This window comes from Arachis hypogaea, chromosome 13, assembly GCF_003086295.3.
Source record: "Arachis hypogaea cultivar Tifrunner chromosome 13, arahy.Tifrunner.gnm2.J5K5, whole genome shotgun sequence".
Taxonomy (NCBI): Eukaryota; Viridiplantae; Streptophyta; class Magnoliopsida; order Fabales; family Fabaceae; genus Arachis; species Arachis hypogaea.
In genome coordinates, this window is record NC_092048.1 from 133,662,319 (window position 1) to 133,672,927 (window position 10,609).

The following is a 10,609-nucleotide window of genomic DNA, read 5'->3' on the forward strand; positions in this document are numbered from 1 at the left end:
TTTATTTTTTAACACCATAATTAAATGTTAAAATTAATATATATATTTTTGACAAATATTACAAATGTCAAATTTTCTATGTTTTTTTTATGAATAATTTGACCGTAGAAAATTACTCCTCAATTTTGATACTTATTTGTTTTCAATTTACTCCACTATTTTTCTTCTTCTTTGGGCTCTGTTAATTTTGACATCACACTACTCTCAGTTTAGGATTATACTACTCATTCTTTATCTTCAAAATCTCAATTTATTCTTTAGTTTCAAGATCTCATTTTATTCTTTGTTAAAATTTTTTGTTGAAAATATTTTATAGTCAATAAGTGTCAAAATAAATAGTATTTTTGACAATTAATAAGTATCACAGAAAATATGTTCTTAAAATTTTCTAACAAATTATTTTTGACAGCCAATATTTATCAAAATAAGATTTAATTTTTTTTCACAATCACTTATATGTTAAAAATACTATTTTTGACAAAATTTTTATTAACATATTTTCATAGTTGAAATAGTGTCAAAATTTGTATTTTTGACAAATTTTAATTTTCTTTTACACATTATAACCCTAAAAAATAATCTATATTGTTGTAGTGATATATATATATATATATATATATATATATGTGTGTGTGTACGCGCAGCTGAAAAATAGAAACAAGTGAGACTAAATTAAATTAGATTTTATTTTAATAAATCAAAATGATTTAATTTGTTTATTTAAGTCTGGTTTGCAGTTTGTTACAATTTTTTTAAGTATTAAATTTGACTTATTATGATTCTCACTTAGTCTAAAACTTGCTAAAAATTTTATTACAAGAAAATAGAGCTATTTTAACATTTTATTTTTTAATACCATAATTAAATGTCAAAATTAATATATATTTTTGACAAATATCACAAATGTCAAATTTTTTATGTTTTTTTGATGAATAATTTGACCGTAGAAAATTATTTCTCAATTTTGATACTCATTTATTTTCAATTTACTCCACTATTTTTCTTTTTCTTTGGGCTCTGTTAATTTTGACATCACACTGCTCTCAGTTTAGGATTATACTACTCATTCTTTATCTTCAAAATCTCAATTTATTCTTTAGTTTCAAGATCTCATTTCATTCTTTGTTAAAATTTTTTGTTGAAAGTATTTTATAGTCAATAAGTGTCAAAATAAATAGTATTTTTGACAATTAATAAGTATCACAGAAAATATGTTCTCAAAATTTTCTAACAAATTATTTTTGACAGCCAATATTTATCAAAATAAGATTTAAATTTTTTTTCACAATCACTTATATGTTAAAAATACTATTTTTGACAAAATTTTTATTAACATATTTTCATAGTTAAAATAGTGTCAAAATTTGTTTTTTTGACAAATTTTAATTTTCTTTTACACATTATAACCCTAAAAAATAATCTATATATTGAGTGATTTAAAAAAAAATTAATAAACTTTTTTATGTGCAATATATCAAATTTAATGTTTATAATATTCTAATTTTTAAAGTATTTTAAATATATAAGAATATTTATAATAAAGTATAATAAATTTTAAAAAAATTTATTAACTTTTTTAATCATAAAAAATAATTTATATATTTATTTAGATTTAACAGATTAAATAAACTAATTTGTGAATATAAATCTGATCTATTAATTAAGAAATTTAAATTTTTAAAACAATTTAATTAAGTTTAGACCTATTTTATAATAAACAAGGTCAGATTATAAATTCTTAATAGATTTTCTAACTTATTTCCAACCCTAACAAGAACTTTGGAGAGAAGTCAATGTTTTCTTTTAAAAAAAGTTATTATCATGTCAATACGTTAATGTGTATAAATTAAATTTGAATAATTAATTATTAAAAAATATTTAAAAATCATCAGAATTTATCTTTTTAGCTATATATTTTTAGAGTCCCAATAGGGAGACAATGGACTATTGAGTTATAAAAGGAACATCCCACATACTATTTAGAATAACCATCCGAGTACTAGAGATAATAAACATATTCTCAAAAGTTTAAACTGATTTTGGAGTTCACCAAGGATATTGAACTCTTGACCTTTCGGATCTAAGTCTCTAATACCATGTTATGATACCACTCATCCTAAAAGCTTCAGCTGATGAAAAAAGGTAACACTAATGGTTATATTCCTAATACTTCCTAAACTTCTATTGTACATATTGTACAAATATTACATTGACTCCTCATACTTTTCCATATTTTTAACAATTAATTTAATTCTTTTAGTTTAGTAATTCAACAACATATTTTAGTCAATATTTTTAAATTTAATGACTAATTAATAGCTAAACACAACAAATTCTAATAATCATCTAGCATTTCTCTTAATTATTATTAGAATGTACATAAAAAATGAGAAAATTGCTATCACTACTACCATCTCCCAAAGCGCATAACCTAATTCACCTTCCATTTCTTTTTCTCATAGGCTAAAATCTAAAGTTATGTATTTATTATAAGAATTTAATTTTAGTATAGTAATGATCAGGGACGGAGTTAAAAGAAATATTAGAGGGGGACAAAAAATATTTACAAAATAAAATAAGACTAGAATAAAATTTTAAAGAGGGCTAAACTAAAATTTACATATAATTTACATGTAAAATATTAAAATTAGGGGAGACTATTACCCCCTTTCCTTGTACCTAGTACCGCCCCTGGTAATGATCATAGAAAATATAGTTATTTAATTATATTTATTTTTTTAATTATTTTTATTAATATAATATTATATAATTAAATATATATAAAATTATTTTATATTAACATTACATCAAAATTAAATTTTTATTATAAATATATCTAATAATATCGCATTTTTCTCTCTTGATCTTTTTGCATGGAGGAATATATTTTCAATCCTTCTTTTGTGGTGCATGTGATAAAGCAAAAATTCGCATATCGCAGGACATAACATGCCTTAGTCAAGTAATAAAGCTCGACCTTGCTTTATTTTTGGGTAAACTAGGATTTTCCACTTCCTTTCAAAAGTATTCCAGAACCGCCCCTGCATGGCCACATACACTTTAAAGTTTTTTTTTTTTTTTTTTGGGTGTCTAATACACTTTAAAGTTTAAATTAAAGTTAAACTACCATCTTAAAATTAGAGTTTTAAAAGTACTATGCTTCATGTTTGTAATGTTTAAAATTTATTTTCCCAATAAAAAATCTTAATCATTATTCTAGGAATACTTGTTATTAGAACAACTGTTAACGTTGTTTATTATGAAATAAAGATTCAAAACTTTGTGAAAATTTAAAATTTATGAAATTTCCAAAAACTACTTATATTACTTTAATTTGTCTCCTTCTTATAGAAAACTTATTATAAATAAACAAGCTGCTAGGTAATATAAATTAAATAAGATAAAGTCTTAGGAGATAATATTCTATAAACATTGCAATCAATATTTAACATAAAAAAAAATCTAAAAATCTTAAAAATAAAAGTATTCAAAACTCAATTAGAAAAAAATATTTAAAATTTAAAGTGAACAAAAATTATTTTTTTAATAAACTTCACATTTTGAACTTATTTGACAAGTTATTATAATGTTAGCTGAAATTAGTTTTCTAGTATTAGTGATCAAATATCTCAGGTAGAAAAAATTATACTGGAATTGACTTGATCACGTGATAGATTTGAGATTTGTGTTAATAATAGGAAAATGCTTGGATCGGACTAGTGTTTGTGACTTTCATAAAACGTTAATAATGCTGTCGCTAACTTAAGGAGAGAATCACGGTGATCCTACAGGTTTAAGAAATAAATTATAAGGATATATGTACAATGAACATTCCCCATACTATCTAGCATAGTAGCTAGAATCTCGATTTAACTCTTAAAATCTTCCGATATTACGATTTTAAATGAGTTTATCGATTTGTACTAAGTCTCACGATTTTACGTTTTACCTTTTTTATTTACTTTTTCGATTTTACGTAAAATCTCGATTTTCTCTACCTTGCTATCTAGAATAATCATCCGAGTACTAGCGATAATAAACATCTTCTCAAAAGCTTAAACTAATTTTGGGATTCACCAAGGATCGAACTCTTGACCTTTCGGATCTAGCGTTCTAATACCGTGCATGATACCACTCATCCCAAAAGCTTCAGCTGATAGGAAAGCACTAATAATTATATCTCTAATAGTTCCTAAACCTCCATTGTACACATTGTATAAATATTCTATTGGCTCCTCATACTTTCCCAAATTATAAACCCAAAAACTTCACACACATATCGGTAATCTATTATAGGCATAATCATGCGTATAAGTTACTTGAAATCCATGTAGGCAAGTATAAAATAACCTAGAAAAATAAACCTTGAGTGAATCTGGTCATTTTCAGAATGTACCGTGAGTAACTAGGACGAAATATATTGGCATGCTTTAAAACGAAAGGACAAAATTGATTGTGACTTGAAATTGTCTAACGTACAATTTACACAGCTTAATGCCAACATACATTAATAACAATTTTTAACATATAAACTTCAAAGATGCATGAAAGTAATATTTCCCTCTTCTTTATGTCAGAAATATTAATTATGCTGAACTTTGAGATAACCACCATAAGATATTTTGTCATCTAGTAATCAAGCTGATGACAAAAAAAAAGTGATTGATCTATACATGTTTAAATACTTTTTGAGATTTGAGAGTAGCAAATTCTCACGTATAGTAATTAATATAGAACCATTCAAATACATATATTAATGTGGTGTAAATATGCATGACATAATCTTATATATATTAGGTCATATGTATAATATATAACAAATTAAATAATTGGGTCAGTCGTGCCATGCAATCAAAATCATGCTAATATATATGATCTACTTTGCTTGGATAGGTTTTCCTTTATTGCATATTGATTGGGCTATCATTAATTTCGCCCATATATGTGTTTGCTAAATAATTATTGATGTGCCTTTATTTGAGTATTTAATTTTTATGAGAAATGATTTTATAGTATAATATCAAAACTTTTATAATAATAAAAGATAGGTAGAAATTCAGGTGCAGTCAACTTCACGTGAAGTTAATAATTAAGAGTCGTTAGATGAAAATGTAGTTAAATTATTTAACAGCTCTCACCTATCAACTTTACGTGAAGTTGACTGCACCTGAATTTTCACAAAAAAAAAAAAAAGAATTCAACCATTGTTAATTTCATTTCTCTTAATGCCTTTGCAACAGCTAGCGACTTCATTGGACCATGCATGGAGAATTTAACTCATGTTGGACAGATTTCAAAGAATATATTAGAAAATTATAGTAAGGAGGGGGGGCAGGGATGTCTGTAAAACTTGTGACATTTTTATTTGATTTCACGTGGCCATTATATTTATCTAATCAAATACTCCTACCAATAATATGGATTTGGTTATTCCCAATATTCTCTGGGTTTTACTTGCATTGCATGCATTCTCTACTTGATCATCATGATATCCGGATAAAAGCACAAATGTCAATGCCCAATTGAAAGTAGCTAGAAATGTTTTATTAAAGAAAAAAAAGTAAGATACTCCAAATATTTTTAAAGAAATTTACTTTATATTATTAAATGAGTATTCTAAAAAGGGTTTAACAGGAAAGACATGATTAGCAGGGACCATAATTATCATTGTCGTTCAATCTGTGGTTTACAAAGTCAAACGCCTTGATCCTAGTGATCTTGAATCTCGGGAATGAAGCCTCTATAATTTTGTCCCCAAGCTTATTGTTTTAGAACAGAGGTAAAATGTTGAAACATTCCTACTCACACAGTAATGTAATGACATGACTTAACCTCAACGGTTGAAAATGTGAACTTATTTTTTCAATTCAACAAACTGAAGAAATAAGTGTATATCGAATTAATCACTGTACTCAACTTGTTTGAATTAATATTAACTTTTTTAACTGAAAAAAAAAAACCTATACATTGATCATTTAAACTAACCATTTTTAGTTTTTTACTCAGTTGATGTATTTGAAATTTCAAAGGGCCATCAAAAATTACTTTCTTTTATTTAAAACATTGATTTTTACGAGATGCTTTAAGATTATTTGGTATTCAAATTAAATTTCACTTTTCTAAAATAATAATTTTAATTATAAAATTGAATGATGATTATTTAGTTAAATGATTGTGTTAGGAAGCAAATTTTATTTTCCTGGGCTTATTTTGGACTACAGAGTAAACAAAAAGTTTGCTCCAATTGGCATACACTCAGACTCAGGTACCACATGACTTAGGAACAAAGAAATTCTAAATTAATGGCGAAGCATGAACAAAACTTCAGAGGTGAGTCAACCAGCCTATTATATTGGTTTGAAAAAAGATTTAGAACACTGAATACAATACTTGTCACTTTTCCCCAAAAGAAGAAAAGGAGAATATCTCAGCACTTCATTTTGGTGGTTTGGTGTGTAATTCATGAACTACAAATTAAATTTTTAAGAGTTTAGTTCACGTATATATATCTTTAACGTTATTTGTATAGAAAATAGATAAAGTTTTTATGTATTTGTTGTACAATTATTAAAAAGTTAATTTTTTTTTACTAATGAATTATCTTAACTTATACTCTAATTATTAAACCTAATTTTAATAAATTTTTTGGGAGCCACTTAGATAAAGATGTCAAAAATATTTTTTTTAAAGATGTTTTTTTAAAAATTAAATTTTAACACATATAATCAATTAAATTATATTATTTTTATTAAAATTAGATTGGACAAATCAGTTTAGTGAAAAAATTAATAAATTAAATTTTAAATCGGTATAAATTAATATTTTTTATAAAAAATTATTACAATATCCGTATTATAAAACACAACTAAAATATTCCGATTATATATATATATATATTGAAAACTTTAAATTCTAACCCTATAACGATAGAGAAAAAAAGGGGCTAGAATTTAGAATTCTCAAAATTAATATATATAGTAAGAGTATTTTAGTCATTTTATATAATAGGGATATTGTAGTCATTTTTTATAAAAAATAATATTAATTTACACGAATTCAAAATTTGATTCACTATTTTTCGGTCAAATTAATTTGTCTCACCTAATTTTAACAAAATAACATAATTTAAGTGATTATATGTATTAAATTTTAATTATTAAAAAAAATTAAAAACAAAAAGACGTTTTTTGCGTCTTTATGGAACATCCCAAATTTTTTTCTATCCCAACTTGTAATAGTAGGGTTTATAGTAAAAGTATCTTTGAAGCAACTAGTAATAACCGTATATTAACTCCTATATAGGTTTCCAAAATCTATGAATTTTGGCTCTTATTAATTGTAGTTTGTAGATATATACTATTTTCAAAGCATGCATGAACGGCTCTCTTGAACATTGAATATTTCTTAGCCTAGGAACATGCTAGATCCTATACATCTAGAGATAAAAAATTAGTTATTGATACATGTGCAGATTCTTTTAATTTTATAATATATAATAAAAATTGATATGCAATTATTTTTATACGAACGAAATCAATTATTAAAAATTATTAAATAATAATTTAATCAAATATATTAAATCATCTAACAGTTTTTAATTAATTACTTTACATGAAAATGAAAATAGATGCATATGAATTTGGACTTTATAATATTATTAGCAGATTACTAGCTAAATGATTAAAAAAGGTTATCTACTTTAAGCTAAACATGTGAATAAAAAAGATATGTGAAGATATGATATTTTGGTATATGTAAAGGGTTGCAAGCTAAGAGTGTCATTGATAATAATTAAGTTATGATGAAAGAGAGAGAAGAAGGGGAGAAAATGCAGAGTGAGAAAGACATGTCAAGATCCGCTTTTATTATATGTGATGTGATGAAGATATGAAGAAAGGAACTAGGGTCCAAATTTTCATCCCATTTGACAAGCGAATATGTTGAAGATGAAAGACCACCACACCCAAAGAATGTACCGTGCATTCTCCACCATACCCACTCTTCCATCAATCTCACAACTTCTTTTCATCCATCACCGCTCTAATTTCTACACGTTAACGTTTTCTTTCATAATTATCTCAAAATACAAAATCTCGAGACAACAAAATCAAAGAAACTCCGTCCTTATTGTCGTTTTATCTTTAGGCGGCAAACAAGAAATACAGACAAAATTTATATTCAAAACAAAAATATATAATCTGTGAATAAATTTATGGTGAAAACTCAGGTAGTTGACTTCACGAATCTCAGCTATCAACTTCACGTGAAATCGACTGCACATAAGTTTTCACCTAAATTTATATATAATAATATTTGTACCCTGAATGTTTGTTTGAAATGGTAAATTCTGTTTAAACGTAGCTCGTACCTTGAATTAACTATAGTCAAAAGCATGGTTATTTGACATATAAATTTGTTAATAAACATGTATCAGAGTTTATTAAGATTAACTAATTAAATTAATTAATTAATGAGTGATTTGTTAAGAAGGAGAGTAGAGAAGAAGTGAGAACCCTAGATGTAGTCGTAATGGGGCATTCCTCGAAAGGAGAATAATAAATGCAAGGGAGCAGAAGGATACAGTATTTGTTTGGCAGAACAGAAATGTAAGCCCTGATGTGAGAGGTCAGGAAATGATTTTGTAATCGATTGCTTTATGATTGATGAACATTAAAAAAGTATATGCAATTGACAGTGAGTGAGGATGAGTATGAGAGAGAAAGTGGACCAAAAGAGGGGTTTTTTATTTTTACTTTGTCAAACTCTGACACATGAAGAAAAGTGAAGAGAGAGGGGAGCTATATAATTATGAGGTTATGATGACTATATGATGGGCATGCATGGTGTAGTTGCCTTGATTAATGCCCCTACTCTTTCTACTATTATCATTATTATTCTTCTAAAACACGCATTTTGAGGTCTCTTTACTAATAATTACTACATTTCTTCACCCGATAACAACTAGGTATAGTGAAAAGCAAAACTAGATCCATGATATACAATTATACATATACATATTATTTGTAATAATCTTGCTAAATAACCATATATTTTACTAGTAGATTAACAGATATTTTTCTTTAATATATAATTGAGTTGACATGATGCATGTGCATGTGCGGATGTGCATGGGTGTGAGAGAGAAAGTGAATGAGGTTTCACATCAAGGAGCTTGTAAAGGGCCCTGAGAAGCGAGGCTGACAATGTCCTTCACGAAAGTCGCTGACTCTATTGTCTGCCCCGCATTTAAAGCGCGCTCTGTTCCCTTTCTCTTCTTTTTTTAACCTCCCTCTCTCTCTCAATTTAATTTATTACTGCTATCATTATTCTACTTCCCTTTAATTACCATGCATTTTGTTTCTCCCCTCATCCTCATCCTACCTTCAACCAATTTTCCCTTTTAATTTATACATGTCAGTGCGTATTCCATCCATATCTTCATAAAATTCCCATGCAATTAGCTAGATTGTTCATTATATATATTATTATAAGTAGAGTCAAAAACTCAAAGTCTACTTTTTATTTCTCTTTTGTGTTGGGTACCAGAATAGGAAAAATGAAAATTGATAGGTGGGGAAAGGGTTACAAGATGAAACAAAATGTTACTAAGTTTAGATGTGGCATTAAGGTTGAGAGCTTGGCCCTTGGGAATAGTCCTCTCTTGGAACTCTAGCTTTGGTTTATCACCCAAAATGTTTGTCCTTTTATTTCCTTAATTTATTGCTTCTCATCAATTCCGTTCCTCATCGGATTCCTCCTATATCATGAGAGCTGCTCCAAATTTCAAATATTTTCCATGACATTGTGGTCCTTTCTCATGTTACATTAATATATACTACCCAGAAAAGCTCAACATTTTCTAAATCAAAGGGATATGAGAGTCTTATGCTATAAAAAAAATTAAAAGGGATATTTATATGCTTTAAGTTCACAACTTGATCTTAGCTTAAACCAAACTTACATAAAAATAACAATGGGGACCAAGAAAGGTAAGATAACTAATGGAGGGTGGTCCAAATTTTTGCTGGACCCAACCCAACAATTAAAACGGACTTAGAGCTTCCCCCAAAAGTTGCTTCAGTCCCAATTACTTTCTATCTATCTTGCAGGGGCCATGTTAAATAGAGTAGAGAGATTTGTCCTTGATGTATAATGGTATATACCAATTAAGGGTATACCTATTACTTAGTGTGGTGAACCTCAGGTTGTTGGAGAATTTAAGATCAACAATGAACAGTGTTTACCACATACATTAGGTCAAGGGAAGGGACTAGTGCGTGCATCAAACAGATCAGATCAGAGGGAATAGAATAAGGCATAAAGCAAATTGATTCTGTCTCTAACATATTTGTTCTAATTTATATGGGGATTTAGGGACAAGGGTCTACCAAAACAACATGGTCCTCCATTGGAGCCTATATCTGGCTTAGGGTTTTGCCAATAATCTGTAACCATGTACAGTCCTTCTCAACCTCATAATTATTCTTTCTCCTTTTCCTTTACTTAATCTAATAATGGTAAATTCAAATAAAGAATATGGAATATGAACTACCACTTTTCTCCACAAACTAAAGAAATCAATTTCCATTATAAAAGAATGTGTTGATTA